The sequence below is a fragment of the Rutidosis leptorrhynchoides genome, chromosome 4, assembly GCF_046630445.1.
Source record: "Rutidosis leptorrhynchoides isolate AG116_Rl617_1_P2 chromosome 4, CSIRO_AGI_Rlap_v1, whole genome shotgun sequence".
NCBI lineage: Eukaryota > Viridiplantae > Streptophyta > Magnoliopsida > Asterales > Asteraceae > Rutidosis > Rutidosis leptorrhynchoides.
Window position 1 is genome coordinate 413,764,899 of NC_092336.1, and position 26,249 is coordinate 413,791,147.

The window sequence follows — 26,249 nt, forward strand, 5'->3', positions numbered from 1 at the left end:
TTATATGCATATTGTGAATGTCGGTTACCAGGTGTTCAATCCATATGAATGATATTTTTGTCTCTATGCATGGGACGTATGTTTATGAGAAATGAAAATATGAAATCTTGTGGTCTATTAAGATTATGAAATGATTATTTATATTAAACTAATGAACTCACCAACCTTTTGGTTGACACTTGAAAGCATGTTTATTCTCAGGTATGAAAGAAATCTTCCGTTGTGCATTTGCTCATTTTAGAGATATTACTTGGAGTCATTCATGACATATTTCAAAAGACGTTGCATTCGAGTCGCCGCGTTTATCAAGATTATTATTAAGTCAATTATAGTTAGATATATTATGAAATGGTATGCCTGCCGTCAACTTTTGATGTAATGGAAGTTTGTCTTTTCAAAAATGAATGCAATGTTTGTAAAATGTATCATATAGAGGTCAAATACCTCGCGATGTAATCAACTGTTGTGAATCGTTTATAATCGATATGGACTTCGTCCGGATGGATTAGGACGGGTCTTCACACTGGGTTCGAATCTAGGCCACTTCAATATTTTTTTAATTATCAAGAGAAGCTGTCTGTGCTCTGTTGAAAGCTTGGGCCTGTTGGGCTATTCGTATTTTAAATGAAACTATGGACTGCTTCTTGGGCCAATAGATGGGCTGCCATGTTTCTAGTTGGGCCGAAATGAAAATAATCGGGTTAAATATAATTTAAGTATAATTAAATTCAGAAAAACAGAAATGGTAGAATGGTTATGGGAGATGTCGAGTTAAACGAGAGGTTGCGGGTTCGAGTCCCGGTTGTGATATTTTGTTTTTTAGAAAAAGAAGAAGAAAGGGAAATAGGAAGAAAATGGGTTATATAAATATAAGTATCTTATTAATCAGAAATGAAATAGACAGAGCTTTGGTTAAGGATGTTATCGAGTTAGCGGGACGTCGCGGGTTCAAACCCGGACTTGGGCATTTTTTTTATAAAAGCTTTGGAAGGTAGATTTCTTTACCAAAACATATTATTATTATTATTCTTATTATTATTATTATTATTATTATTATTAGTATTATAAATATTATTATCATTATTTATCATTTATTATTATTTTTATGATTAAAGTAAGTATAATTATTATTAATATTATTATTACTAATGTTATTATCATTACTAAGTGTTTTCATTACTAAGTGTTTTCATTAATATTATTATTATTATTATTATTATTATTATTATTATTATTATTATTATTATTATTATTATTATTATTATTATTATTATTATTATTATAATTATTATTATTATAATTATTATTTTATCATTATTATTATTATTATTATTATTATTATTATTATTATTATTATTATTATTATTATTATTATTATTATTATTACTAGTAGAATTATTTTATTAATATGTTTATTATCAATATTAACAAATATCATTACTATTATTATTAAAGTATTATCATTATTATTATTATAAATATCATTATTTTTAGTATCATTACTTTAGTATAATCATAATTATTATTTTAACAAACAAAAGATACTTGTATAAAAATATAATTATTACATATATCATAAGTATTTCTAATTTACTATTATAATATAAAAATAACATATATATACATATATATATATATATATATATATATATATATATATATATATATATATATATATATATATAAACATTTGAAATAATAAATACATATTAATTTAAATAAGTAACATATTATGTAATTAATATATATAAACTGGGTTGAATACTATTATGTGTTCATTATGTGTGTTAATATATATACTTGATATAGGTTCGTGAATCCGAGGCCAACCTTGCACTTTTTCAATGACGTCATATGTATTTTTTACTACGAAATATAGTATAGTGAGTTTCATTTGCTCCCCTTTTAAATGCTTTTGCAATATATATTTTTGGGACTGAGAATATATGCGTTGTTTTTATAAATATTTTACGAAATAGACACAAGTAATCGAAACTACATTATATGGTTGAATGGATCGAAGCCGAATATGCCCTTTTTTGCTTGGTAACCTAAGAATTAGTAAACCAGTTTACTAATTGACGCGAATCCTAAAGATAGATCTATTGGGCCCAATAAGCCCCATCCGTTGTTGCTGATGCTTTAGTACTTCGAAATTATCATGACCGAAGGATGTCCCAGAATGATGGGGATATTCTATATGCATCTTGTTAATGTCGGTTACCAGGTGTTCAATCCATAGGAATAAATTTTATAGCAGTGAGCAGACCTGCACCTTGAAACGAAAATGAAATCTTGTGGTCTATTAAAATAATGGAAATGATTGTTTATGATAAACTAATGAACTCACCAATCTTTTAGTTGACACTTTAAAGCATGTTTATTCTCAGGCATTAAAGAAATCTTTCACTGTGCATTTGCTCATTTTAAAGATATTACTTAGAGTCATTCATGGCATATTTCAAAAGACGTTGCATTCAAGTTGTTGAGTTCAATAAAGATTATTATTAAGTAAATGACAGATTAGGTCATTTACAGTTTGGATATTATGAAATGGTATGCATGCGTGTCAACTTTCATTGTAATGGAAGGTTGTCTTTTGAAAACGAAGACAATGTTTGTAAAATGTATCATATAGAAGTTAAATACCTCGCAATGTAACCAAATGATATTGTATTCGTCCTTAGGGATTAGGTCGGGTCATTACATACGGAAGTTTAAATAAGCATAATACTTTTATTTCATATTTCATCGTACCTTTATTTACTGTCATTTTAATTACTGCAATTTACTTTATCGCAATTTAAATTCTGTCATTTATATTATCGTCATTTATCTTTACGCTTTATTTAAAATCGACAAACCGGTCATTAAACGGTAAACCCCCCTTTTATAATAATTACTACCTATATATAATTATATATATATTTTATATAAATATAGTTGTTAAAAATATAGTACGTAATCACTAGCTCCCTGTGGAACGAACCGGACTTACTAAAAACTACACTACTCTACGATTAGGTACACTGCCTATAGTGTTGTAACAAGGTTTAGGTATATCCCATCTATATAAATAAATAATAAAACTTGTGTAATTTCGTCGTATTTCGTAGTAAACAATAATAGTATTTCGTATACCTCCACTCGCACATCAAGTTTTTGGCGCCGCTGCCGGGGACGATTAAAAAAAACGCTATATTTTTGTAAAGTATATTTGTGTAAAAATATTTAATTTTTAATTTTGTAAAAATATAATTGTGTGAGTAATAAGTGTTAAAAAATAAAAATAAAGAAAAAAGAATATATATACATATATTTAAGAGATTGTCTTTAAAAAGTATTTTTATTTAGATTTTTAAAATATAAATTTATTATCTATCTTTTATATTGTAAAAAAAAAAAAACGAGTTTTGAACCTGCTGAATTTGAACCTGCAAAATTCTGAACCTGCACGCTCATGCGATTGCATGAGTTGGACACGTTAAATCCATGCGCTCGCATGGAATGAGCTGACAGGTCTGAACCCACGCATTAAATACGAATTAGGGTTTTAATTTTATATTTATTATTATTATTAAGGTTTAATTATTATATAGTTTTAATATAATTTGTATTTTAAGTTTTAGTTATTATTATTTACATATTTATATTAATACTTTTATATAAATAATATAAAAATAATATTTTTATAAAAAATTATATTTTTATAACTTTAGTTTTATTTTTATATTGTGTATCTTTTTATTCGTTTAAATTTGTATTTTTTATATCTATCGTTCGTAATTAATTTTAAACTTAGTTTTTGTCGTAGTATTTTATAATTCTAGATTTTTAAGCTTTGCCGTAAAATCTCTTAAGTGCTTTTTCTTTAGATTAAGATTTAGGCGCTTTAGAATTTTGTGACGCAGTTTTTAGATTTTAGTGCCTATTTAAGTTATTGCCGTTTTGGATTTAGAATTCCTTTTAAGCTTTAATACCTTTAGGCGCAACTTTTTATATTTAATTTTTAGACTTTTAAGTTTCGACGTTTTTCTTTCTTATTTTTATTTTTTGACGTTTTTCGACGCGCTTCTTTTTCTTTCTCAATTCTACGCTCTAGTTTTTAGGACATAGATTTTTATCTTCTTTAAATTTCGACGAAAAATTATTGTAAGCAATTAAATTGATAGACATCCAAATTTTCTGGTTCGTAGTAATAGTTAGATTTGTTAGTGGCGAGTTGTGGGCTTTCGATTTAAAGGGTCCTGGCTACCTGCTGCATATATTGGTTATTCGAAACGTGGGCAAAATCAGAAAAGTCTATTAATTTAATAACTTATATAATTTTTATTTTTATAACTAATAGGATATTCAGTGAATGCACCGAGCGAAACGTTCACCACCTTTCATACGTTCACCACCTTTAACCAGATCAAGACATCTAGCCAATATTGTTGCTGTTGATTTTTCTTTATAATCATCATCTAGTCAAACAAGTACTCTAACTCAAATTTCTGATAATCCATTTTTTGAACCCGACTTCACAATTGAGAACCCGGAGGATATTCGAGGACAATTCCAAGATCTTGAACCACTAATCATTCCTCCTGAACTACAAACTGTTAAATCAGAATCCTCTAGTGATTCGTATTCAACAAATTCAATTATGGAAGTAACGGAACCTCTAAGTATGGAAGAACGAATGAGATCCACACGCACGGGCCAAGGTCACGCCATTATTAAGCCAGATGTTAATGCGCCAGATTATGAAATTAAAGGACAAATCCTACACATGGTAACTAATCAATGCCAATTTAGTGGTACGCCAAAAGAAGATCCAAACGAACATCTTCGAACCTTTAATAGGATTTGTACTCTATTTAAAATCAGAGAAGTTGAGGATGAACAGATCTATTGTAGAGACCCGTCCTAATCCACCTGGACAAAGTCTTCAACATTTGGTCCCATTGCGAGGTACTGACCTAAATATGCCATGAATGACTCCAAGTAATATCTTTAAAATGAGCAAATGCACAGCGAAAGATTTCTTTCATACCTGAGAATAAACATGCTTAAAAGTGTCAACCAAAAGGTTGGTGAGTTCATAGGTTTATCATAATAATCATTTCCATAATTTTAATAGACCACAAGAATTCATTTATTCAATAATCATACACTCGCAAGTGTTTAAAATTCATTCATATGGATTGAACAGCTGGTAACCGACATTAACAAAATGCATCTAGAATATCCCCAAATATATAAACATCAAAGTACTAAAGCAGTTCAAATTCTCTGACTGGGGCGTGTCAAAGCCCATAGATCTATCTTTAGGATTCGCGTCAATTGGTGGCAATTATAATAAACACCAATTCTTAGTCTACCAAGTTCAACAAGGGCGATATCCGGTATAACAATTCAACCATAGAATGTAGTTTCAATTACTTGTGTCTATTTCATAAAACAGTTATAAAAGCAGTGCATGTATTCTCAGTCCCAAAAATATATATTGCAAAAGCATTTAAAAAGGGAGCAAATGAAACTCACAATACGATATTTTGTAGTAAAAATATGCATACGACAGTACTGAACAATGCAGGGTTGGCCTTAGATTCACGAACCAATATCAAGTATATATATTAACATATAATCGTAATCGAACAAAATTATGTATTATTAATAGTGATATAAATTGTATCCTTTGTTAAAATAATTTCTTATTAAAATAGTTTAATAATTCATTATAATGTCTATTATTTATGAAAATAGTAACTTACATTAAGGTTTCTAAAAATATATATTTATATATGTTAATTGATATATTTATATATAACTTAATTAATATCATTTTAATAATAAAAAAAATAGTGATATGAAATATTAATATTATTGTAAAAAAAATTATCTATTTATAATAATACTAATAAGAATGATACTAATAATAAATTGTATAATAATACTAATAATACTTAATGATCATACTTAGTAATAACAATAATGATAATAATATTAATTCTATTAATAATCATATTACTAAGGTTAATAATAATTAACTTAATAAGAATAAATAATAATAATAATAATAATAATAATAATAATAATAATAATAATAATAATAATAATAATAATAATAATAATAATAATAATAATAATAATAATAATAATAATAATAATAATAAGATAATAATATTAAAATGAATAAATAACTACCTCAAATGGGAAAAGCTAAAAATAAACTGCCTTGGCCCGGGTTCGAACCCGAGACCTCTCGTTAAACCAACACACGCCCAACCAGTTGCTCTGCCTATTACTTTCTGATTAAAATTACGGAATAAAACATATAGCCAATATATCTGACTGTTTCTTCTTCTTCTAAAACTTGATCGAGCAGAGGTATAGCAGAGGTATAGACAACCATAACAACAATTTAATTGTTGGGTTTAGATCTTGTAATCGAAACAGACACATATGTATCATCATCATCGCTTCCATAATCACGTAATCATCTTCTTCCTAGCATCATCATTTTATCTCCGTCATCATCACATCATCTATCATTTTTGTTTATAACTACCATCATCATCTTAATCCTAATCACTATCATCATTGTTTATCATTAACCATTTCCATCATCTTCTAATTATCATATCATGTATTATTATCATCACCTAGTACCCCATCATCATCATGTAATCATTTCAACCTAAAAGGAACAGAAATTTTCGGCTTGCAATATAAATGCTTCAACAGAAAGGGTATATAGCAGCAACACGATCAGGTGTGGGTTTCAGTTGGCCCAATAACAGCCCATCAGAAGAGAAATCAAGTCTATTAGTGATTAGCAAGCCCAAAAGAAAAGCGGGCTGTTTGAATTTACTTTAAGCCCGAATGAATAAGCAAGGAATGTGTTAGTGATGAACTTGTACCACTTCTTTTAAAAGGATTCCTTTTGTCGGCCACCTTGTCCCTTTTAATTCTAATATGTGGTAATATACACCTAATCAAGTGTGTTGTCTGCCAATCAAAATAAATGCATGATAACAGTAAATGTGGTTGATCATATTTCCTTTAAGGAGTTCGATAGCAGTTAATCGTGATAGTGGTATTCATGGTGGTTGCTTTCGGTTGTCATAAGAAGAATATAAATATAAATGCGAAGGTGATAGTTTATGATTAACAGTATAACAGTGACGGGTTTTGGTGTTTATTTTTTTGGTTGTAGCTGAGGTAGTACAAGCAGATGGTCGTGTTTGCAGCTGTAGTAGGTGAAAGTTATTGGTGGTTGCTTGAAACATAACCTCAAATAGTGAGAGAAGATTGAGCAGCAACATAATGTGAAGGTGATTCAAGAAGAAAAGAAGAGAGAGATAAAGAGTTCGTGGTGATGTTTGTGTTGTCATCGAAACAGAAGAAGTAGAGGAGGTATAGCAGCAAGGTTCGATGGTGTCTCTTAGTTGATGGTTGGTGGTTGTCGTGTTTGTATTTGGTGATTAGTGGTCATTCGAACAGAAAAGTAGCAGCAAAGTTGTGTTGCAGAAGAACGAGAGGTGATCATGGTTGATCACAGAAACGTATAAAGTTTATGTTTGTTTGGGTCTGTGAACTAGCAAGTAGAAATTGATGATAAAGGAAAAGAGAAATAAGAAGAAGAAAAAAAATGGCGAGGGTGGTGGATAGTAAGAGTGGTTTTCATGGCGGGTTATAGTGGTTTATCGAAGAAGAAATAAGAAGGTATGTTTTGGGTTTTTCTTCCCGATTAGCAGAAGGTAATGGCGATATATATACAATATTAAGCATGTTAATCGAATAATTGAATTGGTAAACTTGATATGATCGATTGTTGTAACGTAGTGATCAGTTGGTCGATAACTAGAATCAATCAGTAAAAGAAAAATAAAAGTGGAATAAGATGGCTAACAGAATTTGTTGTTATTCATTTATCCTTTGATTCCCACAGACAGTGAAGGCTAACACTCTTCGTACAATTTTATGTTTCTTTATTTCCAGATAAAACAAATACATATAATTGATATCGATGGTGGAGGAATTCGAAGGACTTCTTCCATGAAGAGATTGTCTATTGCCAAAAGTGATGTCGACACAGAATCTCGATGAGAGCAAGAAGACATGAAAAGAAATAGAGCTGAGTGTGATAGCAAACGAATTCGTACAATTTACAGATATCTGGCAGACAAATTACACAGTTTAGGTAATGATAGGAAGCTGATTTTTGATTCTGTAATTGTATTATTCCATATTTAATTAATCTAAGTTAATATTTATATTACCTAATACAATAATATTGATTTATATATTGTAACTGTATTTTTTTAGTATGTATATATATACATATATCTGTATTTATATGTCTGTATGTATATATCTGTATTTACATATTATTATTAATCTTATTAATTAATAAATTTTAACTACAATAATAATACTCTTAATATAAAATTTTATAATAATACAATAGTATTAATAATATTATTATTATTATTAATGATATTGATAATATTAACTATGAAATTTATAAAAAAATAATATTATTAATAATAATCATCTTAATTATAATAATACTAATATTATTAATGATAACAATAATATTAGCAATAATGATATTATAATAATCTATATATATCAATTTCATATCTATATGTTGTATATTGAAAATAATACTATTAATAATACTGAATTTAATATTAATATTACTATTGATAATAATAATGAAAGTAATGATAATTACATTCGAGTCTGTAATTAGATTTTAATATATTACAATTTATTACTATTTACCAATTATATAATATATTGAACCTTTAATATTTATTACATATATAAATATATATTACAACATATAATATTACAAATTATAATTCCAATTACCATGTATATATATACACACATATCTATTTACAATTATTTGTTCGTGAATCGTCAAGAACAGTCGAAGGTCAATTGAATATATGAAACAGTTCAAAATTTTTGAGACTCTGGGTTACAGACTTAACTTATCGTGTCAAAATGTAATATCATATCGAGAGTTTGATTTGAAATTAGTCAAAACCATATAAAGATTAAGTTTAAATTTGGTCAAAAATTTCCGGGTCGTCACATCTATCTCATGTTGTTTCCCTGGACTTTAAAGGGAGAAGCCAAAGATTGGTTAGAATCGTTACCCGAATGAGCGATTGATACATGGGATGTTTAAGTTGAGAAATTTCTTAAAAGATTCTTTTCGGCATCTAAAGCCGTGAGACTTCAAGGAGAAATTGCCACATTCATGCAAAAACCAAATGAAACATTATATGAAGCATGGACAAGATTCGGAAGGATGTTGAGAGGATGTCCTCAACACGGTTTAGATACTTTTAAAATAGTGAAAATCTTCTATAAAGGCGTCGACGTCGCTACACGAAAAGACATCGACACAGCAGCTGGTGGTTCCATTATGAAGAAAACCGCAACCGAAGCTCACAAGATAATTGATAATACAGCCTCCCACTCTCATGAGTGGCATCAGGAAAAAGATATCTTTCATTCATCTAAAGCGGCTAGAGCCGATTCTAGCCATAATTTTGATTCTGTTTCCGCAAAAATAGATGCTTTCGAAAGACGAATGGAAAAGATGAATAAAGATATTCACGCAATACGAATCAGTTGTGAGCAATGCGATAGACCACACTTAATGAAAGATTGTCACATTGAGCAAACCATGGAACAACGTGAGAATGTTTCCTACATGAACCAAAGGTCGGGAAATAATAATCAAAATAATTATCAACCGCCAAGGCCAAACTTTAATCGAAATCAAAACATTCTTTACAATCCAAATGGACCCAACAATAACTCGTATAACCAACAAGGTCCGAATAACCAACCAACTCAAAACAACACTTTCAATCAACAAAGACCTGGATTATATAAATTACCACAATAAACCGAAGAGAAAAAGTCAAATCTAGAAGAAATGATGGCAAAGCTAATGGAATCTCAAACACAATTTATTACATCTCAAATCTAAACAAATGAGAGGTTTGATCAGTCATAAAGAACTCAACAAGCTTCCATTTTGAATCTAGAAAAACACGTAGGTACTCTTGCTAGTATGATGAATGAGAGGGAACAAGGAAAGCTACCGAGTAATACTGAAGTAAATCCTCGAAATGAAAATGTTAATATGGTTTCAACAAATTCTGAAAAACCATCATCAGGAGATGGGAAGGTTTTAGATGTGAGTAACAATGAAGAAGTTACAACACCACCACCACCCAAGTATGTAAAGCCAGTGGTGGCACCATACAGACCACCCATCCTGTTTCCAAGAAAAGAAGTTGAGTATGAGAAAGTGATAGGTAATAAAGTTTGTGATACCTTTGGAAAGAAGAAGAAGAATAAGATGGTACAAGAAACAAAAACCGTAAAAATAAACCAGATGAAGACAATTCCACCGAAACTTCCACCCAGGTTGGGTGATCCGGGTGAATTTATTGTTCCTTGTCTACTTAGTAATTGTGTCATATATGATGCACTAGAAGATTTAGGTGCAAGTGTGAGTGTTATGTCTCTTTCATTATATAAGAGATTAGGAGTAGGTGAGTTAAGTCCAACGAAAATGAGTGTTCAACTCTTTGATCAAACCATTAGGCACCCAGTTGGAATTGCTGACAACCTACCTATTTAAGTAGGTAATTTAACCTTTCTAGTCGAATTTATTGTCCTTGACATAGAAGAGGACTCAAACATTCCTCTAATTTTAGGTCGACCATTCTTAGCGTCCACCGGGGCGTTATTTGATGTAAGAGAGGGTAGAATGACACTTAGTAATGGTGAAAAATCGATCACCTTTATGATTCGAAAGTCTAAATCTCCACCAACCAAAACCGTTGAACCAATAAAGACAATTGGTAAGAACCATGTTGTTTTACCAACTCCAACGGTAGTGCTTAGCAATAATAAAACGCCTAAGTGTGGGGAAGATGAAGTAACACCTAATGATGACCTGATAACAAAGAACCCCATTGTTGATACGAAATTCAATGACCCCATTATTAACAGTTTAATGAAGAAACTTATTAAACGGATTCGCGATGCTAGAACTAAGGGGAACTCTAAGTTATGTAACCGGTTGGTATCCAATCTGTCGCCTAAAGAAAAGGCAAAACTAGTTGAATTTGTGGATATTACACAGGAATCCGACCAATGGCTTAAAGCAAAAGTCACAGATATGCAAGTTGATTATGGTCCAAAAGAAATTGAAGATGAAGTTAATCACAATTTTGACACCACAGCTATCTAAGTGTGGGGAGATTCAAATGTTCTAAAAAGAAAATGATGTCTAGAGTTAGTTGTTTTGTTCTCGTGTAGTTTCGAGAATGGAATCTGATTGGTCTTTTCCACTAGCAGACACTAAAGAACTAGTTTTTTCCCCTCATTCTGAATTTTTTCCAATTGTAGGTTTTGTATGAAATTAATACGCTTTTTAAATTTAAGTTTTGTGTGAATTTAAAAACAAAATTTACTTTATTTCATTAAGTTTAAAAAATGACTTCTAAAATTCGTCGTGAGTTAAAGACTAGGTCATAGAATCGAAATTGCTTTACCCAAGGACGGGACGAAAAATTTTGTTATCATTATTTTAATATTATTGATCGAAAATATGTCAAAAATATTATATGAACGTGAGGTTATATACCAAACTTCAAAAATATGTATATATATGTTTGTATTTTATGTAATATACAAAACAGGGTAAAATATCAAAAACTACTAATTTTAACGACAAGACGTAAAATATCAAATGTGATATAAAACAATATGTTTGCAAACTCGGTATTTTTAATCATTTTTCTACGCTAATCACCCTCATGAATTTAAATGTTTACTGATTTCTTGCAAATGAGGGCATTGCAAGATCTCAAGTGTGGGGAAGGGTTATAAATTCTCTCGGGTTTACACTTGGTTTAATTGCCAAATTTTGTCAAAATTTGAAAAAATTTCAACTAAATAAATTCAAAATCATGTTTATACATATTTATGAACGATAAAACCAGGTGATAATACTGAAATTATTGTTATCTCGGAAAGGACATAAATTGAGAAACAACCCAAAACGCTTGAATTCATTTAAAATGGAATAGAAGAGAATAAAAAGGCAAAGAAAGAAATAAATAAAAGCCAAGTGTTGGAAGAATTTACCAAGTTCTTTAAAACATATATCACATATTTTGTACAAGATTATTGCAGGTATTTTTGCTTTGGACTAAACTAATCAGTTTTACCCGATTTACTGTAATATATTTGAAAGAAAGATGGATCTACACGATGAATCAATTCCATCATTAAAAAGAAGTAGAGTCTTCCGAAAAAGACACGTGCTTCTTGATTTAGGTCAGGAAGTTGTCGTCCAGACCAGCTGTAGGTTGACGAAAAATCTAGAAAAGTCATCTCTAAAATCTGTAGCAAATTCACGGACCTCAGCATCAAACAGGGTCGCCATGTGGTCAGACTTATCCTAACCATGAAAGGATCTGTCTCGTAAAATGGGGATGACGCCGTGCAAATTAGCTTGATAAGACTAATGAATCAGACCCCCAGAAAGGATAATCTCCTTAAAGATTAAAAATCAGCTTTTAAGCTAGATATTATTCAATCCTTGAGATTGACCTTAAAGATTGAGAATTACAAACTCATGGAATTCGATGATATCTAAACTCGAACTTGAACGAGAAAATATTTTGATCAAAAATAAAAACGATTTGTTTTCTGAAAACCTATTTTCAATGCATTCATTACCATTGAACGTAAAATCCTGAGAATTCATCCGAAATTCATTAGGTCACCTGAACTAAATCGGATGTCAACCGTAAGAATGGTGGTTGCATAGCATGGTTGAAGACAGGACCTTGTGCCAGACCGAAAAATTATAGGGTGATCTTTACTATTTCTCCTACAAAGGATAGTAATTGCATCCGACACGTTGTGAACCATGATTAACTGCATGTCATTAGACATTGTGTTGGTCCCTTAATAACAACAGGAGTATTGTAGAGGGGGGGGGTGAATACAATTTCTTTTAATTAACTTAACAGTTAAACACGATTAGTATTCAAACAAGAAGATTAAATAGAGTCACAGGTAATTTTCAATGATTATTCTTTATTGATTGAATCACAAAGAATCATAACTATCCTTGGCAGAATGATAGTTGGTTAATACAGATTACCTAGATCATATCTAAGAGGTAAACTAAAAGCTATTACACGTTTTTGACTCAAGAAAAATAAACCCACACCACTAGTTGTTATAATAGTAGATACAACAATTTATAGTAGTCCTATTAACCGTGTAATGATTCCATTGTCCACTGGTACATAGGATGTCTATACTTGTGGGGACAACTGCATCAGAGAGCATGCTCTTCTCTTTCCTCTTTGGTAGCTATTTGCAGGAACACCCCAATTCGGTTTGGCACCACTATTTGATTAAACAAATAGAATGTTGTGTTCCCTAGGTGTTGATAAAGTATAACCCATGTCTGCACATGCGTTAAACTTCTGCATTCCCACATGGTCTTGTAAGGTCACTTGTCAGCCGCCGACGCGTGTCCTTTTCTGTTCAACTTTGTCTTTGACTTCTGTTGAATAGTACCATTGATGTAGACCACTTGGGAAACTACTATGCTTATAATGGAGCATAGCTGTCTTGTGTAGTAAGCTGCATTCCAGCTGTGCTGGTTCTTCATTGCTGAGTCACTTGATATTCTTGAATTGATGAGTACACATCCTGTGTTGATTGAAGAACACTGTCTACCTTGTTCTGGTAGACTGAGCAGCAAACTAAACACTCGACACAGCAATATCTACTGTCTGTACATAAACAAACTTGTGCTGACTGCACATAACATTTTAGTGCAAATAAATTACAGTTTTATCATAATTAAATCCTTAATTATTTTAGGGACTCAACAATCTCGCCCTATTTGATGATGACAAAACCTATGAAATATAGAGAAAACACTAAAGCCAGCACCGAGGGACCTAAAGAAAAAATAGGTAGTAAATTTGTCCCTTTTTAAGTTTGTTTTTGGGATCTTTTGCTGAGTTATCCATATCTGATAATTTGATATGATTTTGAAGATAAACTCATTTCACTTTCATTACAACAGAGTATATACAGTAATTACAAGAACATCATAATGAAAAATGAAATAAACAAAAGATACAATTTAAGCACTAGAGGGCTATCTATCTTTATCTTTATCTAATTACTCTTCAGATAGCTCCTCTTGTTTGATTCTCCAGGCTTCAGGAAACAGGATAGGTATATCAGCAGGATCAAATACAGGAATATGAGGAGGTAGAATGATACGATCTCTTCTTTGTGGGCCTTCACAAGTAGATTTCTTCCCTTTAGGTTTTTGAGAAAGTACTTCTTCTACGTTTACCACTGGTGCATTCCCAAATTTTGTAGCTTTGTTGAAGAGATCTTGGAGTTCTGGCTTCAATGACTTTTTAATACCACTTTCAGCTTTACCAATGAAATACTCCAATATCTCCATCCATTCACTGAATTCTAAAGATCGTAACTCATTATAATTTATCCTTTCTTGAACATTATTCTCCTTACTGATATTGAAAGCTCTTTTTGAGCCTCTGTGCACCTTGATGATCTTGCTGGGATTTGATCTTCTGTTCATCACATCACCATACTTGCTCCTATAATAATGATCAGATAGTTCTATGGTTCGGGCAGTTTCCATAGGAGCAACAGCAGGTGCTTTCTCAGCAGCTTCTAGTTCATCAAGAGCCTTATCATGTTCCTTGACAATGGCTTTAGCTAATTTGAGGGACTCAGCCTTTAGCTTTCTATCAGCAGCCAATTTGTCTTTTATCTCCTGAAGCCTTACCCTCTCAGCGAGTTCAGCATCAGCAGCCTCCCTTCTTTGAATTTCAGCTTGTAAGCCCAACAAATAATCATCAACAGTAATTTTCAGGGACTTTGCTATTTCAATCATCTTTCTACCCTCTTCAGTTCTAAGGGCAGCACGATACTCCCTTAGATCCATACCCAGCTGGCGAGCCTCTTGAAATTGAGCTTTCTTCTCATCAGTAGAGAGCCTTTGACCACTGTTGTTTAAGTATACACCAATTTCAATGCCATAAGTTAAGGCAGTGATGTAGAGTGGCTGATCAAGAGGATGATGCAACAATCTAACTTGGCGTATCCTTTCATTAATAACAGCTTATCTTTGCTCAAGCAATTCTAGTACAGTGATCTCCAGCCTGTAAGCATCTCTTTCATCTGGATTCATTTTAAATAAGTCTGGCTCACCACGGGCAACTGAATCATCTTCCCAAGTTCTGTGTTTACCATGACGTTTTGAGGAAGATGGAGGATACATGATTGATTCACCTATGCCAGATGAACTCACTGGAAACTGATTAACACGATTATCATGTGTTCTGTTAAAATAAGTGAGGGTTCGGGGAGAGATAGGTGATTGAACAAATAAGTGATCTCCACTACCCCAGACTGTAAAGTCAGCAGGATTAACCGTATCATCATCTTGATTATCACCCAGCACATACACCTTTGCTGGGTCTTCAACACTTGTTTCACCCAGCAGCACACTACTGGCTGGGTCTTCATTCACAGCACTCCTTGTTGTGTCTTCGATACCAGCTAACTGATTAGTATCAGCTGGCACAACTGCCTCAGTATCTTCATCAGCTGCCTCAAATAGGGGTCCTTTCCTTAGGGGCTGGTTGTCCCTAGGAGCAGATTTTACCCTTTGTTTGTCAATTGGCATGGGTTCAGCTGATGGTTCTTGTGTTGATACTTGTTCTTGTGGTGGCAGGTAGGGAACAATAGCAAGATGCTCCCCCTGAATATCAACATCTACTGGCTGTTGTTGTGTAGCTAGCTAAGTAGATGATACTGGTCGAGAAGATTAGCTGGTTTCTAACATTGCATCCAGCCATTTCATAAATACATCAGCTCTAACTCCTCCTGACCCAGTAGAAGCTAAGTAATCTTTCATCTCTTCAGGAGTCATCTTCTTTATTCTATCTGCTCGCTCAGTATACAGCTTGGCTTTCTTTTTATCATACTTGATCATGAACTTAGCATTTCTTTTCAGTGTAGCCCTTTTATATTCTTCAATGCTGATCAGATCATCATCAATTTCATGCTTATCAGGAGTGAGGGTTCGCCTACTGATAGTGCTCCAAATGAACATATATTTAGTAGCAATATCCTCCCAATATGTAAATTATTTAGTTGTAATTGTCCTATTGTAAGTTGTAATCGTTTATATTAAATAAGTGCGAAGATAAAAGGCGAAAACGACGATTTGAAGATGCAAATGACCAAAAAGCTCAAATGTACAAGATACAATCCAAGTGGTTCAATTTATTGATAAGAAACGTCTAAAAATGACAAGAGTACAAATTGCGGAACAGAAAGTACAAGATATTAAATTATACGAAAGGACGTTCGAAAATCCGGAACCGGGACCTGAGCCAACTATCAACGCCCGACGCAGCGGACTAAAAATTATGAGTCAACTATGTACAAGAATATAATATAATATTTAAATAATTATATAAATTATTTATATATTATATATATTTAAATATAATGTCGACAAGCAAATGGCCAAAAAAATGTGAGCTGGATTCCTGACCTCCGCACTCGCGGAGCTTTAAAGCATAGAACCTCCGCACTCGCGGAGCAGCCAAAATCAGAAATGTCCTATAAATGCAACGAGCTTCTACCGAGTTCAAAATATATAATAATAATAATACTCCTCTGTAATAATAATAAATATATATATATATATATATATATATATATATATATATATATATATATATATATATATATATAGTGTAGTTTTATATTAGATTAGTTTTGGGTTATGCAAAGGTTATTTTACGGGTTTTAAAGTCGGAGCTCTGTCCGTGTAACACTACGCGATAAATAATCAATGTAAACTATGTTCTCCTTTTTAAATTAATGTTTCATACTTAAGTTATTATTATGCTTATTTAAGACGAAGTAATCATGATGTTGGGCTAAAATACTAAAATTGGGTAATTGGGCTTTGTACCATAATTGGGGTTTAGACAAAAGAACGACACTTGTGGAAATTAGACTATGGGCTATTAATGGGCTTTATATTTGTTTAACTAAATGACAGTTTGTTAATTTAATATGAAGATTTACAATTGGACGTACCTATAAATAACCACATACACTCGATCGGACACGATGGGCGGGATATTTATATGTACGAATAATCGTTCATTTAACCGGACACGGGAATGAATTAATAGTCACTAAAATTATTAAAACAGGGGTGAAATTATATACAAGGACACTTGGTGTAATTGTTAACAAAGTATTAAAACCTTGGGTTACACGCAGTTGATATCCTGGTGTAATTATTAAACAAAGTTTTAAGACCTTGTTACAGTTTAAGTCCCCAATTAGTTGGAATATTTGACTTCGGGTATAAGGATAATTTGATGAGGACACTCGCATTTTATATTTATGACTGATGGACTGTTATGGACAAAAACCAGACGGACATATTAAATAATCCAGGACAAAGGACAATTAACCCATGGAAATAAACTAAAATCAACACGTCAAACATCATGATTACGGAAGTTTAAATAAGCATAATTCTTTTATTTTCATATTTAATTGCACTTTTAATTATCGCACTTTTATTTATTATCATTGTATTTAATTGCACTTTTAATTATCGTACTTTTTAATTTTCTCGCACTTTTATTTATCGCAATTTTATTATCGTTATTTACTTTACATTTTAAATTAAGTTGTATTTATTTTTAATATTTTACATTAGGTTTTAACTGCGACTAAAGTTTTAAAATCGACAAACCGGTCATTAAACGGTAAACCCCCTTTTTATATATTATTATATATTATTATATATTATTATATATATTTTGTACAAATATAGTTATTTAAAATATAGTGTGAAATAAGCCATCTCCATGTGGAACGAACCGGACTTACTAAAAACTATACTACTCTACGATTAGGTACACTGCCTATAGTGTTGTAGCAAGGTTTAGGTATATCCCATCTGTAAATAAATAATTAAAACTTGTGTAATTTGTAACGTATTTCGTAGTAAAAAATAATAGTATTTCCGTACCCCCACGCTACGACATCAAGTTTTTGGCGCCACTGCCGGGGAACTCGGCGAAACGCTATATTTTTTATTTTATATATATTTGTATAAATATATTTTTAGAAAAAAAATATAAAATTTTTTAAAAAAAAGATCCATTTTGAGTCTGCAAACATCCGCACTCGCGGAGCCATTCTGCCCTGTGGAACCGCAGTCGCGGAGCTGTCTTACACAGCAAACCTGGTACGCAGCATTTAATACGGATTAGGGTTTTATTATTTATTATTATTAATATTTAACCTAATTAGGGTTCTTATTAATTAATATATTTGTATTTAGTTTTAATAATAACTTTTAATATTTAGTTTAATTATTATTATAAATTATATATATTAATATTTTTATATACTAATAATCTAAAAATAATATTTTTATAAAAATTATACTTTTTACAACTTTTAGTATATTTTTTATATTTTGTATCTTTTTATTCGTTTTAGCGTAATTTTTGTATTTTTCGTTCATATTTAGTTTTAAATATAGTTTTTGCCATAGTTATTTTTACTTCTAGATTTTTAGGCTTTGCCGTAAAATCCCTTAAGTGCTTTTTCTTTAGACTAAGATTTAGGTGCTTTAGAATTTTGCGACACCGTTTTTAGTTTTAGTTCCTTTTTAAGTTATTGCCATTTGGGATATAGTTTTTCTTTTAAGTTTTAATATTTTTAGACGCAACTTTTAATTCTTAAATTTTAGTGCCTTTTAAGTTACGACGCGCTACTTTCTTATTTTTATTTTGCGACGCCTAATTATTTTTCGCCTTTTTATTTTTCGACGTTTTTCGACGCACACTCTTTTTCTTTCTTATATCTCGACACTATAGTTTTTAGGACATAGAATTTTTCTATTTCTTCTCTAAAATTTCTTTAAATTTCAACGAAAATTATTTTAAGTGGTTAAATTGATAGACATCCAAATTTTCTGCTTCGTAGTAATAGTTGGATTTGTTAGTGGCTGAGTTGTGAACTCCAATTTAAAGGGTTCTGGCTCCCTGCTGCATCTATTGGCTATTCGAAACGTGAGCAAAAGTAGAAAAGTCTATTAATTTGATAACTTATATAATTTTTATTTTTATAACTAATAGGATAATTAAGTAAATGCACCACATTGTAGCTAAAATTTGGTAATAAGCGCATTATGGAAAATCTCGAGGATATTTTGGAAACTCTTTATGACATCCGAAATCAATTTAATCAATACTCTCAAACGGGTGTTGATGACAATTCGTTCGGTCAATCTTTGATCACGAATGACGAAACAATAACTGGTTGTGAAATCTGTGGAGATTATCACTCAACATGGGAATTTTATTATTACGTTCCTATGGAAAATTATGCACCCATAGAACCTGAATGGAATGATTATAAGGAATACAATTCAAATTGGGATTATTCCCAAGAATATATCCAAACTCAACAACCAGAAGACGAGGAAAATTATGTGCCTGAAAATTCTTTAGATTATATGAAAATCAAACTCGAAGAACTTGATGCTTAAAATGAACAAATGAGAGAGTTTATAAATCGGCAAGCTGAAACTCTATCAGATTACACACCTGTTGATCTGAGGAGTCGTGTGTAAGAAAATCTCATATCATCGAATTTTGATGAATTTGAAAGCTCCGAAATCACCAATTATCCCGATGATACTTTTTATTCAGCTTTACCAATTTCACAACATATCGACACATTAGCCTCTACCGACGAAATCAACGATCCATCAATGGATGAAGAAGAAGAAGTAAGGGTGACAAATTGGTACTCTTGGAAAAACGATAACGTTGAAAATTTTACCACCGAGACCAAAATGGTGGGACTGATAAGTACCATTAATGAAGAAGAATTTGCTTCGATCCCGAAATTCACCATTCCACAACCTTCCAACCCAATATTCTCAATAGAAGAGTCATCTACCGAAGATGAACTACGAGCTGTAATAGATAATGACACCTCGGATTTCTCCCAATTGGGTAATAGAGGTGAAAACTTTGATCCAGAGAATAAACGGAAGGAAATGTTAGGAATTGTCCACCCTATAGAAATATGTATCTCGGTGTATAACGATCCATTTGATCAAGAACCAGAAAAGAGACATATCCATTTACTAAAAGCTACACTTAAAAAAGAATTAAGTAGTGACGATCGGGTGGTTCTAAACATTAAACCCATTGATATATTATACACCACCCGAAATGTAAATAAGTGGCTCACTATTTTAATTCGTGGAACTTATTCTACCGACTTCACATGTTGTCAGCTAAGTGTGGGGAATTCTAACCCCACTTAACGTTAAATTAGGGGTTTGGGTTAGTGCATAACTCGTTAATAAAAATGCACGATTAGCGTAAAAGACGCATTTTCAAAAATTAGCAAACAGTTCAGAAAAGCAACCGTTTTTGAAGAAAAACATGTGTGATAAAACAAGAAGGAATGAACGATGAGGCGCGCCATCTATCATTCGACGAGCTATGAAATTACAAACTGGGTATTTTTAATCACTTTTCTACACTTATCATCCTCGTGAATTTATAATTATAGTATGATTTCATGCAAATGAGGGCATTGCATGATCTCAAGTGTGGGAAAGGGTTATAAATTCTCTCGGGTTTGCACTTGGTTTATTTGCCAAATTTTGTGAAAATTTTAAAAATTTTCAAATAAATGAATTCAAAATTATGTTTATACATATTTATGAACGATCAAACTAGGTGTTAATGCCGAAATTATTGTTACCTCGGAAAGGACATAAATTGAGAAACAACTAAAACGCTTGAATTTATTTATTAAATATAAAAAGACGCATGATAAAAGCCAAGTGTGGGGAGAATGTACCAAGTTATTCAATTAAAAAATATCTATCATATGTTTCTGTAATGTTATTGCAGGTGCTTCTGTTTTGGACTAAATTAACTGTTTTACCTGATTTATTATAATACTTTTGAAAGAATAGATGGATCTACACGATGAATCAATTCCATCATTACAAGGAAGTAAAGTCTTCCGAAAAAGACACGCGCTTCTTGATTTAGGTCAAGAAGTTGTCGTCCAGACCAACTGTAGGTTGACGAAAAATCTAGAAAAGTCATCTCTATAATCGACTGGAAATCCACGGACCTCAGCATCAAACAGGGTCGCCATGTGGTCAGACTTATCCTAACCATGAGAGGATCTGTCTTGTAAAATGGGGAGGGCGCCGTGCAAATTAGCTTGATAAGACTAATGAATCAGACCCCCAGAAAGGATAATCTCCTTAAAAGATCAAAAATCAGCTTTTAAGACTGATATTACTCAATCCTTGAGATTGACCTTAAAGATTGAGAATTACAAACTCATGGAATTCAATGATATCTAAACTCGAGCTTGAACGAGAAAATATTTTGATCAAATTACAAACCGATTTGTTTTCTGAAAACCCATTTTCAATGTGTTCATTACCATTGAACTTAAAATCCTAGGAATTCACCTGGAATTCATTAGGTCATCTGAACCAAATCGGGTGTCAACCGTAAGAACGGTGGTTGCATAGCATGGTCGAAGACAGGACCTTGTGCCAGACCGAAAAAATCATAGGATGATCTTTACTATTGCCCCTACAAAGGATAGTAATAGCATCCGACACGTTTTTGGACCATAATCAAATTCATGTCATTAGACATTACCTAAACAGTTGCTTGTTCATCGCTTTCCTTTACAACCGGACGGTAGTTTGCTGAAAGGTAATATACGGGACAAGTAAACTGGACGTGTTGCTTTCCTAAATACAAGGTTAGCAAGTGGGTAACACAAAACCGCAAGTGTTGAGCTAAAATTTTCAAATCTGAAACCCACAAAACCCACAAAAATATTTTGAAAACACCGGCGAAGGGTTATTCCGGAAAACTTATCTAGGGTAAAAGCTAGATTGAATTTTCAAAAGATCAAATGTTTTCATAAAGATCCAATTTCCTTAAGGATCTAAATTTTTATAGTCATGTGGAACTGTAAACCACACCGTTACTATCATTGTTTATACCGCCGTATCAAAATCACTGATGTATAAAGTGTGAAGAATAAAGAAGTGATTCGTGTGATTTAATTTCAAGTTCTGTATTGCTTGAGGACAAGCAACGCTCAAGTGTGGGGATATTTGATAGTGCTCTAAATGAACATATATTTAGTAGCAATATCCTCCCAATATGTAAATTATTTAGTTGTAATTGTCCTATTGTAAGTTGTAATCGTTTATATTAAATAAGTGCAAAGATAAAAGGCGAAAACGACGATTTGAAGACGCAAATGACCAAAAAGCTCAAATGTACAAGATACAATCCAAGTGGTTCAATTTATTGATAAGAAACGTCTAAAAATGACAAGAGTACAAGTTGCGGAACGGAAAGTACAAGATATTAAATTATACGAAAGGACGTTCGAAAATCCGGAACCGGGACCTGAGCCAACTATCAACACCCGACGCAACGGACTAAAAATTATGAGTCAACTATGCACAAGAATATAATATAATATTTAAATAATTATATAAATTATTTATATATTATATGTATTTAAATATAATGTCGACAAGCAAATGGCCAAAAAAATGTGAGCTGGATTCCTGACCTCCGCACTCGCGGAGCTTTAAAGCATAGAACCTCCGCACTCGCGGAGCAGCCAAAATCAGAAATGTCCTATAAATGCAACGAGCTTCTGCCGAGTTCAAAATATATAATAATAATAATACTCCTCTGTAATAATATATATATATATTATATAGTATAGTGTAGTTTTATATTAGATTAGTTTTAGGTTATACAAAGGTTATTTTGCGGGTTTTAAAGTCGGAGCTCTGTCCGTGTAACACTACACGATAAATAATCAATGTAAGCTATGTTCTCCTTTTTAAATTAATGTTTCGTACTTAAGTTATTATTATGCTTATTTAAGACGAAGTAATCATAATGTTGGGCTAAAATACTAAAATTGGGTAATTGGGCTTTGTACCATAATTGGGGTTTAGACAAAAGAACGACACTTGTGGAAATTAAACTATGGGCTATTAATGGGCTTTATATTTGTTTAACTAAATGACAGTTTGTTAATTTAATATGAAGATTTACAATTGGACGTACCTATAAATAACCACATACACTCGATCGGACACGATGGGCGGGATATTTATATGTACGAATAATCGTTCATTTAACCGGACACGGGAATGAATTAATAGTCACTAGAATTATTAAAACAGGGGTGAAATTATATACAAGGACACTTGGTGTAATTGTTAACAAAGTATTAAAACCTTGGGTTACATGCAGTCGATATCCTGGTGTAATTATTGAACAAAGTATTAAGACCTTGTTACAGTTTAAGTCCCCAATTAGTTGGAATATTTGACTTCGGGTATAAGGATAATTTGACGAGGACACTCGCATTTTATATTTATGACTGATGGACTGTTATGGACAAAAACCAGACGGACATATTAAATAATTCAGGACAAAGGACAATTAACCCATGGGAATAAACTAAAATCAACACGTCGAACATCATGATTACGGAAGTTTAAATAAGCGTAATTCTTTTATTTTCATATTTAATTGCACTTTTAATTATCGCACTTTTATTTATTATCATTGTATTTAATTGCACTTTTAATTATCGTACTTTTAAATTTTCTCGCACTTTTATTTATCGCAATTTCATTATCGTTATTTACTTTACGTTTTAAATTAAGTTGCATTTATTTTTAATATTTTACATTAGGTTTTAACTGCGACTAAAGTTTTAAAATCGACAAACCGGTCATTAAACGGTAAACCCCCTTTTTATATATTATTATATATTATTATATATATTTTGTACAAATATAGTTATTTAAAATATAGTGTGAAATAAGCCATCTCCCTGTGGAACGAACCGGACTTACTAAAAACTATACTACTCTACGATTAGGTACACTGCCTAAAGTGTTGTAGCAAGGTTTAGGTATATCCCATCTGTAAATAAATAATTAAAACTTGTGTAATTTGTAACGTATTTCGTAGTAAAAAATAATAGTATTTCCGTACCCCCACGCTACGACATCACCTACGCTCCATTTCCGATCAAATTTAAACTTAATATTTAAATGATTTCGACACGATAAGCAAAGTCTGTAATATTAAAATCTCAAAAACTTTGAACCGTGTTCATGAGTTCATTTACCTTCGACTGCTCTTGACGATTCACGAACCTTTAATTGTAAATAGAAATGTATATATATAAATAAGAATATATATAAATAAATATATATTATAAATTAAACTATTATATGATTTAATTATTATGAAATATAACTTAAGATAATCTAAAAACTGTTATTTAAAAATGTTTAATTAATTATTTAGAGTATATTGAATGATAATGACTTTAAACATAATTTGTCAACGATAACAAAGTATTAAAGATGTACTCTGAGATTATTGTTTCAATATATATAATTAATATATTTATGTTACTTGCTATCTAAAACATAATTAAGTATGTACTAGTAGAAATATATATATACAATCTATAAATACGAAATTATTATATATAAATGATTGTAGTATTATTATTACTAATATTATTATTAACATTAATAATATTGGTATTATTATTATTATCAGCATTAATAATATTATTATCATTTTCATTATTATCATTGTTACTTATTATTATTATTATTATTCTTAATATATATAACAATTGATTAGTATTATTAATATCATTGATATTATTATCATTATTATTTTTTTATTATTATTAATAATAATATTATTATTAGGTTCACTATTATTAACAAAATTAATATTAAAAAAATAAATACATGTACAATTAACATTTTTATGTTTTATTTATAAAAATTAATACACAGATATAGAAATAAGCGATATACGCTTATACAAGTACAGATATACCTAAATACATATACAGATACGTATACTATATAAATATATACATATAAATGCTGGTATGTACATCTAAAATATTCATAAATACGTATATTTGCATAGAGGATCAAATTCTGTTTCACATCTTAATCAACCACTGTATTTGATTTTTGTTTGAATCTTCTAAAGTGATAAACAACCGAATCGTTAGTACAAATCAGTGTAAATCATGTTCAGACTTTATTTTTTTTATTCAAATTTCTGTACGATGGGAGATTATTTCCTTTCGATCCAAATTGCTACAAAACAAACGAATCTCTCAAGGATATTAACACATTCAACCTACTAACACTTTTATCAAATCATAAACAACTATCGATCACCACCACTTGCAACTATTGCTATACTTATATTCTTCATGTTTCAAACGAATTCAAACAAACACCTTCTTCAACCTCGTCAATCTAATTCATATCTACTATTTTTCTTTTCGGTTCATCTTCTACAAGGACCACACCACTAGTGATCACCACGACTCCACCTTGAAACCACTTTACAGCCATCACTATCGTCTTCAACCACCATTAAGGAACCACCCTTATTGCAACCACATATCACCATCGTTTTCGAGTCCTAGCTCGAACAAAACAACTGCTATAAACCGTCAGTTTATGTTGCTAGTTGAACACCGTAGAACACCACCGCCACCTTCCACTATTAAGTTTGTTCTCCACTACTGCTATATTCTTGTTCATACTACAGGCGAACGACAAAAACCAAACTAAACCCATTTGATTTATGTAACTCGACAAAATACATCATATGTTTATTATTATGTGTCTTCTATTTCGGATACAAACCCAAAACACGCCCCCATCACAATCCATCATTTTTCATCATCATTTAAAGACCCATTTAAACACCACAGCTATTATTGCTACACGATGATCAACTACAGCTACTACTGTAAATCTTATTCTTTTGCTGTTCGGTCAGACCACCTGTTCGAACGAGCCAAGTCCTCCAAGCCGACCACCTTTCGGCTTCTATTATCCTATTCGTTGTTTAAGTGATACGTTATCAATCTGAGATCATAAAAAGTTATGTAAGGATGTAAGTTGAATGATAATTGTTGATGAACGTTGGAAAGAA

General features: G+C 31.4%; 1 non-coding gene across 1 annotated transcript; it reads right to left on the reverse strand.

Moving 5' to 3' along the window:
* Positions 1 to 9,238: 9,238 nt before the first annotated feature.
* LOC139845729 (small nucleolar RNA R71) lies at positions 9,239 to 9,345 on the reverse strand. The gene has a single exon (XR_011758490.1). It is a non-coding gene; the product is annotated as a small nucleolar RNA R71 (small nucleolar RNA).
* Between the last annotated feature and the right edge of the window lie 16,904 nt (positions 9,346 to 26,249).